The sequence below is a fragment of the Haliotis rubra genome, unplaced genomic scaffold (genome assembly GCF_003918875.1).
Source record: "Haliotis rubra isolate DU_JTF1 unplaced genomic scaffold, ASM391887v1 Scf60, whole genome shotgun sequence".
Classification (NCBI taxonomy): Eukaryota; Metazoa; Mollusca; class Gastropoda; order Lepetellida; family Haliotidae; genus Haliotis; species Haliotis rubra.
This window is the reverse complement of record NW_025767302.1, coordinates 1,084,557-1,099,123: the sequence shown is the minus strand read 5'-3', so window position 1 is coordinate 1,099,123 and position 14,567 is coordinate 1,084,557.

The window sequence follows — 14,567 nt, the reverse complement described above, 5'->3', positions numbered from 1 at the left end:
CATTATAAATGTCTGGTGTCCCCTGCCGTGATATTGCTGGAATAAACGAAACTCACTCACATTATGAATGTAAATTATAACGATAGTCGCGTCTCGACTGCTAGCACTAAATACACACAGGCGTTGGTCCTAGGCCCAACAACGAGCTTCTCATAGAGACGAAGATAATCTGAGACATCAAATTTAACGCCAAAGTTCTTATCTTCCACAGTCGACCACCGAGCAGTGGTAATCTTCAGGAAGCAAATTGAAGGAAACACGCTCTTCAAGGAGGCGAGGAAAAAGGGGACACAGTTGTTATGGAGTGAAGTGTTCATCCTGAACGTAATTGGTTCTGTGAATGTATCTTCCACAACGGTCTTTCTGATGTTTTTTTTCACCGATAAGTACTTTTAGTCAAACATGAAAGTCGCAATGCAATGTTCAAACAAACTGTGAGAAAAACACGCATCTTCGGGTGTTTAAAAAACCTACCCACTGTTGTACTTTACCATGAAAGGAATGCTTAAAGAGTTCAATAAAACCAAATTGACATATAAACAGTGAATTAACTACTGCTATGAGAATGCCAGGACTTCACAGTAAATTGTTACAGAGGTAAGTCAAGCATCATCGTGTCGAATGTTCATTTGTCTAGAAGTAAGTGCTTTGCCAGTTCGTCTTCCTTTAATCGAGGGTACCTCACTGTGCCCCCTGCCTTTGTTTCATGATACATGAAAAATGATAATCGCATTTACATCACCATTTCAGTTATACACCAACAAATTGAACAATGCATGTATGCCAAAGAATGACAGGAAGTTGGTTTATATAGGAATTCAGTTGACACATGTCACTCTAAAGGAGAACCCACTCTTACTATGAGTTTCAATCATTACATTTACTTACATGATATCAACTCACTCATATATTCTACAAATTTAATGTGAATGGTTCATTAAACACAGTTCACTGTCAGCTGCAGACGCTTATTAGCTGCTGGGGCTCAGAGCCAGTTAAAACCTTGTCACAACACGCCCCCACTAAATTCCTTGTCATTACATTTAGCCGGGGTGGGGGGTGGCACAGTGAGGTTTAACCCTTTAATCATCTATTTATTGGTTGCGTTGAAACTCGGATAACTCGAACTATTTCCCCAGTTCCCTTTCACCTCGACACAACGATATTCAGCTGAAACTGATTTCACAGTTTGATTTCACTTTATTCTCCTAAGACGGTCGATAGACGTTTCATTAACCGGGTTCATTAGGGAAACGGTTAAATCAAACACGTCAAAGACAATGTTTTCTATGCAGCAACGAAAAGTTAAATTATATTTACCATGATGCCATTTATTCGAAGACTTGAAATGTATATTTTTTTGTGATACATCCGTAAACATCATTTGTAATCAACAACCTCTAATTGGGTGAAAGGGTGAGTGAGTGAATTTAGTTTTACGCCGTATTCCAGCAATATAGCGGCGGGGGACCCCAGAAATGGGCTTCACTCATGTGGGGAATCTAGCCCGGATCTTTGACGTGACCACTAGGCTACTCCACCACCCCATCTGTAAGCTTTAAGAGGGACTGGTTTGCAGGGGCCCTTTTAAATTAAAAAATATATATAATGAACACTCCCTCTCTCAAAATGGCAGCTAGCAGACGAATTTAAGCAGATGTAGGTTTTGTGCATTTTGTAAGTATATGATTGCTTCATTTCATCAACGCAATGTTAATCAAGTTATTTAAGAACAGTTATGTATGAAACACAATTGAGATGTTGTTTGGTGAGACTGTCAGTAAGGGAGCAGTCCTTATTTTAAAATATCAGTTGGTCAATATCAGGTTATGATTTATCAATTTCTTATAAAGTTTTTCTTCTAAAAGCAGAGTTCTTTGAAAATAGATAAGACTATAATGAAATGATGGGGAGAAAACACTATTTTCTGCTTCACAATCTCTCAATTAAATCCCTTGAAATAATTTTCAGCGGATCGGATCATTCTCAAATGGTTATAATCTTTGAAAAAAATATATATAAATAAATGTGGGGAGAAATCTCTTTTATCAGCAGCATAGGAGAACACACGGTGTCCATATTTAGCATGTTTGACTTTGGGGATAACAAGAAGGTGTTGATTCCCTGAACTGAGAGATCTAGATGGTGCATAAGCCTGAAGAAGATCTGAGCCGTGTTAGTCATGCAGGTGTTTTAGTGACTGGTATGACTCTGCCCTTCACTGGTACATGTTTGTCTATATAGCAGCTCAGACAGAACTTTATTGTATAGCATAACGAGACTCTCAGCATCAGATGGTGGCTCAAGTCTAAGGTCTGAGTTTAGCAAATTGTCTTTAAAAGTATCCATATCAAGGGAGCGCATGTTCCTACAGCGAGAAATCTTCACATTTGGAGTGGGTTTTGAGAGGTCCAAGCTCACAAAGATATGGAAATGGTCAGAGAGCTGTAGATCCTATACAGATACACAACTGACACACGCGTCTGAAGCACGGGTAACTATCCAGTCAAGAGTGTGTCAACCTCTGTGGCTTGCTGGGACACGAGTTGTACACAGTTGTGGACTTCAAGAACATTAAGTATTCGTTTAGTGTCATGGTTATCCTTGTTGTCAAAATGGAAATTGAAGTCGCCTACAATGATAAGAGCTACTTCGTCAACTTATCCAGTCTGTGCCGAGACGTTGTCGAGCAGTAATTGCCGCCAATGGTGGCCATACAAAGAACTGACTTTGACGCCATCTTGTGGACTCAAGTAAACAGAAACACAACAGTAAAGGCATTGTCTATAGACGTTTGAATTTTCACCTTTTTACCATTGGGATTACATGAAATAATTGCTCCTAAACTAATACAAGAAAGTCTTCTAAAAAATGGCATGTGCATTCTTGTTTTGAAGAGTATATTCTGGATCGCACTTCTGACTGACTGACCTCTTCTATAGTTGATAAACAGGGTAAAAAGTGTATTCCTTTTTCATATTGTACTAGTTCTATACAAAACATATGCCTTGTGAAGAAATGGGGGCTTTATTCATCATTATAACTTTTAGAGCAAAAAATAACTCTTTTCTGTAAATCTAAGACTAAAATCAAACTAAAAAGATCTGGTGACTTACAGCATATGACAAATATATTCCGTTACCAAATATGCATGGTATTTGATATTAAAAGCATTGATTTGATCCGAGATTTTGCAACTTTTTCAGTTCCCGGTTTAATTTTGGCGGCCAGCTTTGATTTTGAGCTAAAAATAGCTTTCGCATCAATATTCAGATTGGAACCAAACATTTTTTTAAACTCATTTAACATATAAACACAAAAGAATATATGATTTGCTTTCATCAAAAAACTTTCACGGAATCCCATAAGCTCCTTGACTATAGGCCTACGAATGTCGTAGCGCTACGAACGCTTTGTGGATCGGGACCCTGGATCTCTGACAACACTGCTGCATGCCATCATATCCCAATTGCAATGCTCATAATATTAATCACTCGGGTTTGTCAACACTCGATTTTTACAGACACCGTCACACAGCTGGTATATTACTGAGTGCGGCTTTAACAACATATCATATGCTTAAGCTAATAACTTCTTTAAATTCAGTCTAATGGTCTTTAGTCAAATGCGTCCAGAGTAATGCTCTTTATACAAACGACCCATGCAACTTCGAGATCGAGGTTAGAATTGGTCTTCAGCAACCTAATGCGATAATACTTGTCATAAGAGGCATCTGTTGGCCAGGCACGTTGGCTTGGTTGATGTATGTCTTTGTTGTCCAATGGCGCAGATCCAAGCTAATAAAATGCCAGTCACTGGATTATCTGATCTAGAATCGAGCATTCACATAATATTGTTGAGTCAAGCATTAAACAAAGAAGTGTTTGATGTGTTTTGATGTTGATTATTCACAGAGTATTGTTGAGTCAAGCATTAAACAAAGAAGTGTTTGATGTGTTTTGATGTCGATTAGTCACAGAGTATTGTTGAGTCAAGCATCAAACAAAGAAGTGTTTGATGTGTTTTGATGTCGATTATTCACAGAGTATTGTTGAGTCAAGCAACAAACAAAGAAGTGTTTGATGTGTTTTGATGTCGATTATTCACAGAGTATTGTTGAGTCAAGCATCAAACAAAGAAGTGTTTGATGTGTTTTGATGTTGATTATTCACAGAGTATTGTTGAGTCAAGCAACAAACAAAGAAGTGTTTGATGTATACAAACACGTCCAGTCTCATGTTCTCTATAGTTCAAACAAAGGTTCGTTATACAAACACGTTGATTCAAAGATTAGTTATATCAGGGATAATCTACAACACGTCTTATAGTCTCCCTGGTTATATAGACAATCTGAGGTTCGTTATGCGTGTCACCCTGAGCAATATGGTATCTTTCAAATCAATTGATTAAACGTGAATTTTGGGTCAACAATTTAAGTTCAGATTTATTGACAATGTCAATTTGCGTCACATTCTAATAGTTCTATAACAACACAAGGGCACAATTACAGCATGTACAAGCTACATTAACTGCATACAGGATTGGGATCTTCAGTCCAATTGATAGCTCTTCTTCTCCTTGTCTAGTCGATCTTCCACTGTTTTAAATATTCCTTTTCCATGCTGACTGTCTACCTCCGAATGTTTAAAGGCTAATAAGGATTTTGCTGGAAATGTGTTTCAAAACTACCAATGAGATCTCGAGTGTCAATTTCTGTTCTCACGGAAATGCCATCCTACTATATGGTTTGTGGTAAGGCCCCCTTGCAGGGTCTCTTCCATCTATAGTGCCAAGTTATTCAGTCAGTTAGGGGAACTGGAGCTAAGTCGACATGCTCCAAAATATTCACACATACATCGTTTCATGGGGTTCAACAAGGGGTTAGTCACACAACAAAGGGTTAGTTTTGGGCTGAACAACACAGTGTACTGCTTGATTTGTCGTAAACCTGGTCTGAAGTCCAAATACTTGTAACAAATCAAACCTGCATACCTTCGAGACGACACTTGAACATATCACCGGCAACTCGAAATCAGTTCAATTGGTAATCCAGATCTGCTTTCCGATTAAGTATGTTGAAGAATCTCTGCTAAGTGGCTTGTCTGGCACTAATGAATAAACGAGGGGAAATCTTCTCGCCAAGAAAGACATAGATTTTGTAGAGTTTATGGAACAGACTAGGGCAAGTGTCCGCTGAACCTGAATGTCTCAGGATGGAGGGTCTAGAAAATACCAGCAGTTATTACTAATGTTAAATTTGTAAAATATTAAGTTATAAATAAACATTGGTAAGATTAAATAACACCGTCGCAGTATGATGCCATCTAATCAGAAAGATCCCATCTTGTTAACATCATATGCTCGAGTTTAATGATTCAAAGGACATGCGTGCGGACTTGGAGTGGTTTACTACTAAAACAGAAGAAACTGACAGCCGCAAATACAGATTGTTGCAAGCTCGTGTTTATTAACCAACATAGTTGTAACTATGAACATATCTTACATAGAAATATATATATTTTAGTAATGTAATTATTTGCGAAGTATTGTTTTTTTAATATCTATAATGTTTTCTAAATTAGTCATAAAATCGTTGATATCGTGACGAGCGTGTTGTACGGACTCTTTGACAACACCTGACTGTTGTTCCACAAATGGATACTTGCTCAAATATACAAACAACCATGTCATTATCTGTGAGCCACATTGCAAAGGAAATCGAAAATAACAGTGGGAAAGATGTTAACAGTATACATTTGGCCAGTTTCATTTGACACAAATGGCACTGATAATCAGACATCATATGTTCGTCCTTGAGGAACACCAGACATAAATATCAAGGGAAACATATGCTCATATTGTCAGTGGCTACATCAGAAGCAGAGGGTATGTCAGAGTATCAACATTCTTGCACAAAATAAACACCATGCATGATCTAGTTAAGTACATCCATTTCCTGCTCATTTTTTCAAAATTGTAAAATATATTGCTGATTTGACAGCGCATTCATTTGACAAACTAAACGCGTGACAGTTAAATCTAAACATCGGTTGATGTCCTGGCACAACATGCTATTTGGACACTTTTCTGCTATAAAGATTGTAAATGTCATGGCGAACAGTTGTAAAATGTATATGTGAAAACGTAGGAAAAAGTTTGTTGTAGATGTTTCCAGATGTGTATGTTTGTTGTAGACTTTCGATGAATTGTAACTGACAAGATGATCTTTAGAACAGTATTGGTGAGCCACTTGGTATATTTCTGTCTTGTGTTGACGATCCATGAGTTTAAATAAAAATAAACTAAACATCGTGCTGTGTACGGTAAAACGATTATTCAGGATCTGAACCAAAATGATGAAAACGAGTATTATAATGCTGTCTCACCAACTACAACGTTCATCTTGTCGAGTTTATCAGTATAATATTACATTTCACGCACAAGATATGCTTTCCAAGACACAATTACTTACAGTGTCTACTTCCGTTATGCTGGAAGGTGTTCAGGTGTAAAATTAGAGGGGCACTGATCCAGAGCGATTAATGTTTCTCGCCAACAGTCTAATTACGAAACTGACCTGCAAGCTGGTCGGTACCTGCTTCCTCAACCGTGACGGACACAGGGACATTTGGCAAAGAACATTCTTCAACCTAAACAGCGGGACATTAGGAAGGGTGGATGCCCATCAGATGCTGTTATTTGAGAATATCCCCGGTAGTTCTTGTCTGATTGCCATAAATTATCCCAGCAGTGTAAGCTTTTCGGATTTTCTAATGCTTGGATGCTATAGTGACTGATCCAATTTGATCTTATTTCGTTGTTTTTACCTCGATATTTAATCATGTAATATACAACTATATGATGTCTATTACATATGATATTAAAACCACACATTTGATTTATTTGAATCTGTAAACTAAACAACCCCACTTTGCCATTGCTAGAAAAATCTGAAAAATTAATTAGGTAAATAGGTATATACAATTGTAACACAGCAACTAAGTACACAGCAACTGGTTATAAGTATTTCTTATGCAACAATGAAGTTCCGTTCGTATCCTCCAAACAGTGTCGGCCCATACGCTTTTTAGGCAATTAAAATTGCATGCAATACAGCGATTACTACTCCCTTTGCTGTAACCCGTGTTTGGTGGTATAAACCTACACATGTTATTTGTCATCATTCAATTGATTGATGGTCAGTTAATGAATTTATAACAGGTATAATTAGTGGTAATACCACTCAGACTACCCGACAACAAAGGTTCCCATTTGGCATTTCTCGTGTCTGGAGTAAATACTCAACATTATTGATTAAGGTATGATGTGACAAATGTATTACATGTTATGCAATATGCGCATGGAAGTGCAACAAGAGGAATTATCAGCTGAGTTACAAAAACAAGCATCGATCAAAGGATAAACTGATAACATGCTGATTGATTAATTACTTTTATCTTGCACAACAGATTTGTCAAAAGGTGTTTATGTATGTAGATTTACTGATCTATACTGAATACACCCTGTCATAAAGTACCTGTGTCAAAACAACGTCCTTCCTTCGAAGGATTAACCGCCAATACGTTGACTGATTGCTCATTATTGGCTAACTAAATTACTTTTTTAAAGAATGGCGGACATCATGGAATTAGTTGCCATGTGTGCTATTTTGGGTGACCAATGAGATTATACACCAATGCGAAAAACGATATCACTTTTTCACATATTAGACTGTAAAAAGACACATGACATGGAACAGGATTCTTTGTCAGCTGCAGACGAATGGCATATCGTTCCTTTATGTGGATATTGATGGATACATTCCTCGAACAAGGTAAAAGCCTGACATTCTTGCTATGACTTTAGTCAGTTTTAATTTTAATATTTGCATTTCGTTTTTATTTATTTGTGGTAGCATTCAACAGAATCATTTTTCCGCCGTGAAGTGTAATGAGACAGACAACATACACTAGGTCGCACTTAGGGCGTGTGTGAAATATGATTCATGTTAACAAGCTATAAACTGTCTAGATATACAGTCATGTTATAAATTCATTATAAGTATAAGCAGATCGTATGCTTTTAATTAAGTTTTAAATGCATACAAATAATAAACTAATTAGGATAATAAGACACAATATAAATACGTACATTGACTTCGTTATTATTCAGTCCTAGTATTGTTTTACCACTGGCAGATGGTTAAACTTTAACAAATTTTCATTTGTAATCATAAAAATGAAGATGGAAATATTATCGAGTAATTTCATTTTTGTTGATCAATGTATACTTATACTATCAATTGCGTATACGGGTGGCGCAGCAGAGGTCACGAAACAGTCAAGAATTCTAGGATATCATCCGGTTACTCTCGGGAGAAAACAATAACAAAAGCAACAACCAGTCCACGGAAATTGCACTGGATCAGTGCCCCTTTAATTAAGTGTACATTAGTCATACTGGTCAGAAAAAAACTACGAAACTAATTTGCACAGCAACACGAGTGTACTGGTCACGACAACACACAACTCGTGTTTCAGTCGATTGCTTTCTATGCGTAACAGTCAAGTATATAAAATAACCATTCATTCATAGCCACCTGTTGATGCCAGTATCTTCTTGTCATAACGAGCAATACAGATTGATAACACATTTGAGAGAAAGTATGATGGCGCAAACCTAAATGCTTATTTTGAATTTGGAATGATTTCTAATAAGAGCAATGCGTTTTGTACTTTAACTTATGTCGAGCTAAAGAGACACTCTCTTTCCATACCGATAACACAAATCTGTTCAAACATACTTCCTTGTACGATTCGAGCTTAAGCAAAGCCATGTAATATGATCTCACATTGAGGTAAGACCTAGTGCCAACAGAGGTGAATCATGATGACGATACATAAATACTCTCCGTGATGTGCATGTAATTTTAGATTATGTCCTTCTCCCATTGGTGTATCAAATTTAGCAATATGACCAGCACGAACATTACGCAAACTAAAATATCGATAGGATATGTTGTGATTGTCCTTTCCCTTTTTATTATGTACTTTATTATTCTCAACGCATATGCACTTTATAGCATCGATCTTTCAGACAAAAGTCCAAACATGAAATGTAATGGAACTGAACCTTTTTAAATGCAACCTATATGGTAGTTTGATGGATTAGTATTACACTATTACACACGTTTGTAAAATCGCAAGTAACACAGACGGGAAAGGGGGCATGCACTTTGTTGATTGTGTCTTAGAATTTCAATTAGTCCAATCAGAGTTTTGTCCTTAAGATCGTGTGTTTTACTGAAATCATGGTAAACAACGGAAGCGTACATCACTTTGGGCTTTCTTCACTCGCCAAGATGACCCCTCAGGATGTATCTAAAACGGTGATATTTAGAAATCAGTTTACACCGAAATCCCCAGTTTATTTCATTTAATAACTGCTTCCAGTGAGACTAAGCAGGGAGCTATAGCTGTTATAAACAAATGGAAAGGCCAATAGCTCTAGGATCGTATTCACATGTAATATTATCGTCTAAGCAGACATTATTGAATGAATGTGTTAACATATGACAGGCAAATATCATCAACAAAGGAAGACATGCAAGTTAAAGAAAGATTAAATGTGAATGACACATTATGATCACTACAACATCCCAAACATGAGTTATAGAAATGAATTTTAGCTAATCAGAAACTATTTGTATCAGCATTGATTTGTGAAGTGTAGAACAACAGATGTCGTACTTTTGCTAAGTTCCGTAACTGCGAGTTTTGTATACATACTTGAACACTAACATCCTAAACAATTCATTACTAAAATACTTGGAATCCAGTGAGCGTTATAATCTTTGTTGAAGGATTACCCCGTATTGGGTTGTTCGTGAAGTTCGTCAAAACATCACCAATTACATTTACAAGTATCACTCGAAAAAATTAGTATCACTCGAAACAAACAATTACTAACGTCCCTAAATATGACGCGACCGGGCCTTCTCTGCTTCTTTTCATTCATTTTCTCACCACAATGCACATTCAGGCGGGATGTTTCACCAACCTAGCCAAGGTCTACAACAGAGTTCTCCCACGTTGTTCTGACATGTAGAAAATATCTAAAATATTGCTCATAACTGCCACAAAATCCAAACCCCTCAGTTACTTCCTTTCGTTGAAATACGACAAAGACAACTGCATTAGCAGTGTTACGAGAATTGAACTGCTCCTCATAATATAACACCGACACATATGCTGATATTGCGATAGCCTCAAATGTCGGTTCAGTCTTTACGGAACCTTCCTTCTGATATGAACATTAGTGCTGCTATGTCTATGCAGACAAACTCTGCTGCAATCTGGGAATAATGTTATCGACACGTTAGCACTCAATAAACTACTCTTTATAGTCTCAAGTATCCCAGTGTAAAGGATTCAAATACACTCAAACAAATTTGATTCGATAAAAATGTGCGGTTCTAACATTTATCAACGCTTAACTACTATTTGAGCATTTTAAGCAGCAGGCAGTGTTCACCTGTAATCCGTAACGAGTACATTTTTTAAAGATTACTGTTTTCATGGCTACTATTTGATCGTCAATTTTCAGGTACACTTACTTTCTTCTTATGCTTGTTATCATGAATGCTTCCAGAGTTGAGATATCCCCGCAGAGAAAGTAACACATAGATCTTTTCAAATGGTATAAACGGATTGATGAAAAGAGACAGAATCATTTTCATAATCACAACAGTTTTCTACTAAAGGTCCACTGATTTCGACTATACCATAAGCATGTGTTTATGAATGATCATTCTCCAAATGGTACTATGTGTTCGGCAAACCAATGCCACAAAGAGAGGCACTGACAATAAGACAATAGTATAAGTGAAGCAAGGGAATTGCATCGGACATAATTGTTTTATCTGATTTTGGGTTTGTCAAATTTGGAAAGATCCTCCAAATGTCTAACATAAACAAATTTGAAAGCTTTACTGCTGCCTTTATTGCTGTGACATTGTAAAAGCATCTTTTAGTAAGTGTATCATTCCCTTCCCAACCTTCTTAGAAAGAACATGTTTGGATAGAAATCAAACGTTCTGAAAAGTAGATGTCAAATTCTGAAGCTTTTGGAATATTGTTCGACATAAAATGAAAGCTGACAATTGGAAGGTTAGGTCATCCCTCTGGTAACATACTCCTGAAGAGAGTTCACTAATCACAGACGTTTCACAGAACTAAATATCAAGCTGACGATTTTCTTGTTCAGATCATTGACAGTAAGTAAAGTATATCAGCTCATTGCTCTTGCTGATTTGTCTTATATAACCTGTCAACCAAATACACATGTCAAAATACCAAAACCAATAATTGATGGTGTTCTGGCGGTCATTGGTGGTGATTTCTAAACCCTTACCAAGATTTGATGGTATTTTATGGTAATTGATGGTGATTTCTAAATCGTTGCATTATTCGACACCTCACTAATTATTTATCCCTTTGAGTATTATAGTTTTGGAAAGGTCTCTAGCAACAAATGCTGGTCTAGGCGGTAACAATGGATTAGTTGGTCAGACTCAGTTGATTGTGTTCCTCGAACCTTAGACGAGTGTGCAGTTGCTAACAGTATCAACCAACAGATCGTCTGGTCTAGACGCCATTATTTACGGGCAGTCGTCATGTAGCTGGAATACTGAGAGTGGAATTAATTCAATGGACCACTGAATGTGAGTGGTGTCATCAGGCCTTCGAGAAACAAAGAAACAACCACTCGTTCTCCTGATCTAAGGGAAATAATATTACATTTGAATAAATGGAGACGCATGTCAGTTTGACTGTATGAACGTTAACTTCTTCAGACAAAATGTAGCTCATTTGGAGAGTAAATATGTAATTGGTTCCTCTTTTGTAGAGAAAATATGTTACTGATTACTGCTGTGTAGAGATAATTTGGGCCTGGGATCGCTTTTCCAAATGTTACATTGATAGTTGATATGAAAAATAGAAACACTAATATGTTTGGTATCACGAAACATGTAACAAGGTAGATCAGTGGCCATAATACGAGGTCCAATACTCTCTTAGCGCTAAGAGAGTCGTAAGTGTTATACATTAACATTAACTTACGTCTATCTTTGCTCTAAGAGAGCTTCGAAACTCTAGGCCAACAAGTATATATTTAAGGAAAGAATAAATGGTAGATACAAGTGTAATTGCTTGTCTCCATCAAGAGCCACTGAAGCAGCATTCATGAATTAAGAATCACCTCGGGTCCATGAGATACCTAATTCCAATGTTCCCCTGCCGTAATATTTCTGGAATATCGCTTAAAGCGGCGTAAAACCATAGTCACTCACTCATATTTTTAGGAGGTGGCATTCGTGAACTTGAGGTCTTCATAAACAGGAGTTTATTTCACAACTTGACTTGGCAATCGTGCTGAAACTACTTTCGTAATATCTCACACAACACAAATTGGTAGTAAATAGACAGTTTACTAAACGAGTGTCTGTCAGATACCATTTATCATACAACGAGGTGTAAGATAAATGGTATCTGACAGACACGAGTACAGTAATCTGTTTCTTACACACCATAAAATCGCACAATTGTATGGTCGAATAGATTCAAATTTCATATTTTCTCATCGTAGCTGCGCAATAATACACAACACAACGTTTATGAATGAGTGACTACTAATCACTACTCATCCCCGTGGTGACCCTCCACAAAAAAGTTTCTGACACCTCTTCGCATCATCAAGGCAATAGTGATAATGAAAACTAGATAAGATCACAGAAAATTAATTAAACCCTCTAAAACGATGATGTTACCATGCAAATGTGGTTGATTTTAATTCTTGCAAGCGTAAAATATTTGAGCGTGTGACGTCATCGTTATCGCTTGGTGGTTGTCGTCAGCGGAAGATTGTTTTGGGTATCTCTACACATTGGGGATCTGTACTTGTGTACCAGTTTACGTTCAATGTTCTCCCATCGAACGGAGCCAAAACTTTTGAGTGTGTGTAATTAGGCGCACCCAGTGTGCTTGAATGTGACATTGCTGAGGTTACGTTCACCATCAATAGGGGACTACTCTTCTTCGCCACATCCTTCTCGTTTTCCCGAGCCATAAACTGCCACTTGGAATGTAATGGAATTTACGGAGTTTTCAGTGTGAAATGTGAGTTGATTACATCCTGTATGTTATCAAGACAAACTTTGCATTATCATGCGTCGGAGGAATATCTTGAGCAATGACTTACGTGTAGATCAACCATTCCTGTACATGTTCGATTGAATGGAAATGACGTGTGCCGCCATTTGCACTCATGAAGCCTTGCAAAACGTTCCATGTTGTACATTGTGTCAACGAGTGTGTTTTGGTTCTGATTGTCTAAAGTGAATTTGATAACATTGGAATCACATAGTATCTTGGAGCTGGAAGTGGGTCTTCATCATGTTTATCAGTGAAAAATGTCATCTTCATCAATGCATCAAAGAAACAATGAGGCAAATCGATCTCACAATGGACAGGCACTGACGTTATCGTGTCAGGTATTTTTGCAAGACGACACATGAAGCTTGTCGCATCTCTCCAGTAAACGTACCAATGTTGTACATTTTGAATATTCGAAGGGAATCACGGGCTTTAACGGTGATTTTCACATAATTGTTTACACAGGTATCACTGATTGTTCGAGCCATTTTGAATTCATGACTAGAAATCAAAAGTTTTAATAAAAGGGATTAGAAAATAAATAGATTCGTGTAATATTTATTCTACTGGTGACTCATTGTATAAATACCTGTTTATGTTGCAATCGCGAAAATAACAGGTAGGTGTAAAGGGGTATTTTTTTGCTCGAGTAACATGTTTCTGTTCGATTGAAGCACGAGTAACTTATCAATGAATTTTTATCAGGAAAGTAGTCCGTCATAACCTGACCCTAGGTCATCACCATGGAGTATCCAATCACGGGATTAGAAATCGATCTCACACATATGTGTGATACCAGTTTTCTCACATAGGTTTCTCACCCACAGGTGTGTAAGAAACCTATTTAACAAACGCAAGTCGTGTTATACATACCATGGTATTAACAACAGTAGCGGAAATTCTATTTTGGGGTGAATGAACTAGCATGATTGCATATGGTTTTCGACAATGATTTTACCTTTCACAACGTATTATGAATTTCGTGCAAGCGTTTATCATGATGTGCAGGTAAACTAGGTCGAGGTTGTTCTGAGGCAATATTTTACCTTGTGCGACAGTGTTCGTGCCATTATACATTGTACATGTGGACAGTGATGTACTTTATATTGACTGGTGCTATATTTACTACTGTCATTGTAATACCTTTCTATTGGTTTATATTTCTGTGTTGTTTGTTGATTTCATTTACTTCTCTTACGGACCGAATCCCGGTAAAGGTTTTGTTATGACATTGTTTCAAACTGAATTAAACGTTTTTACATGCAGCGTCTGTCGCATCAGAAATGGATGGCTACGTGCAGTTGGCTTGTTGAAAAATGGAACAATACAGTTCATTGTGACACGAGCTCTTAA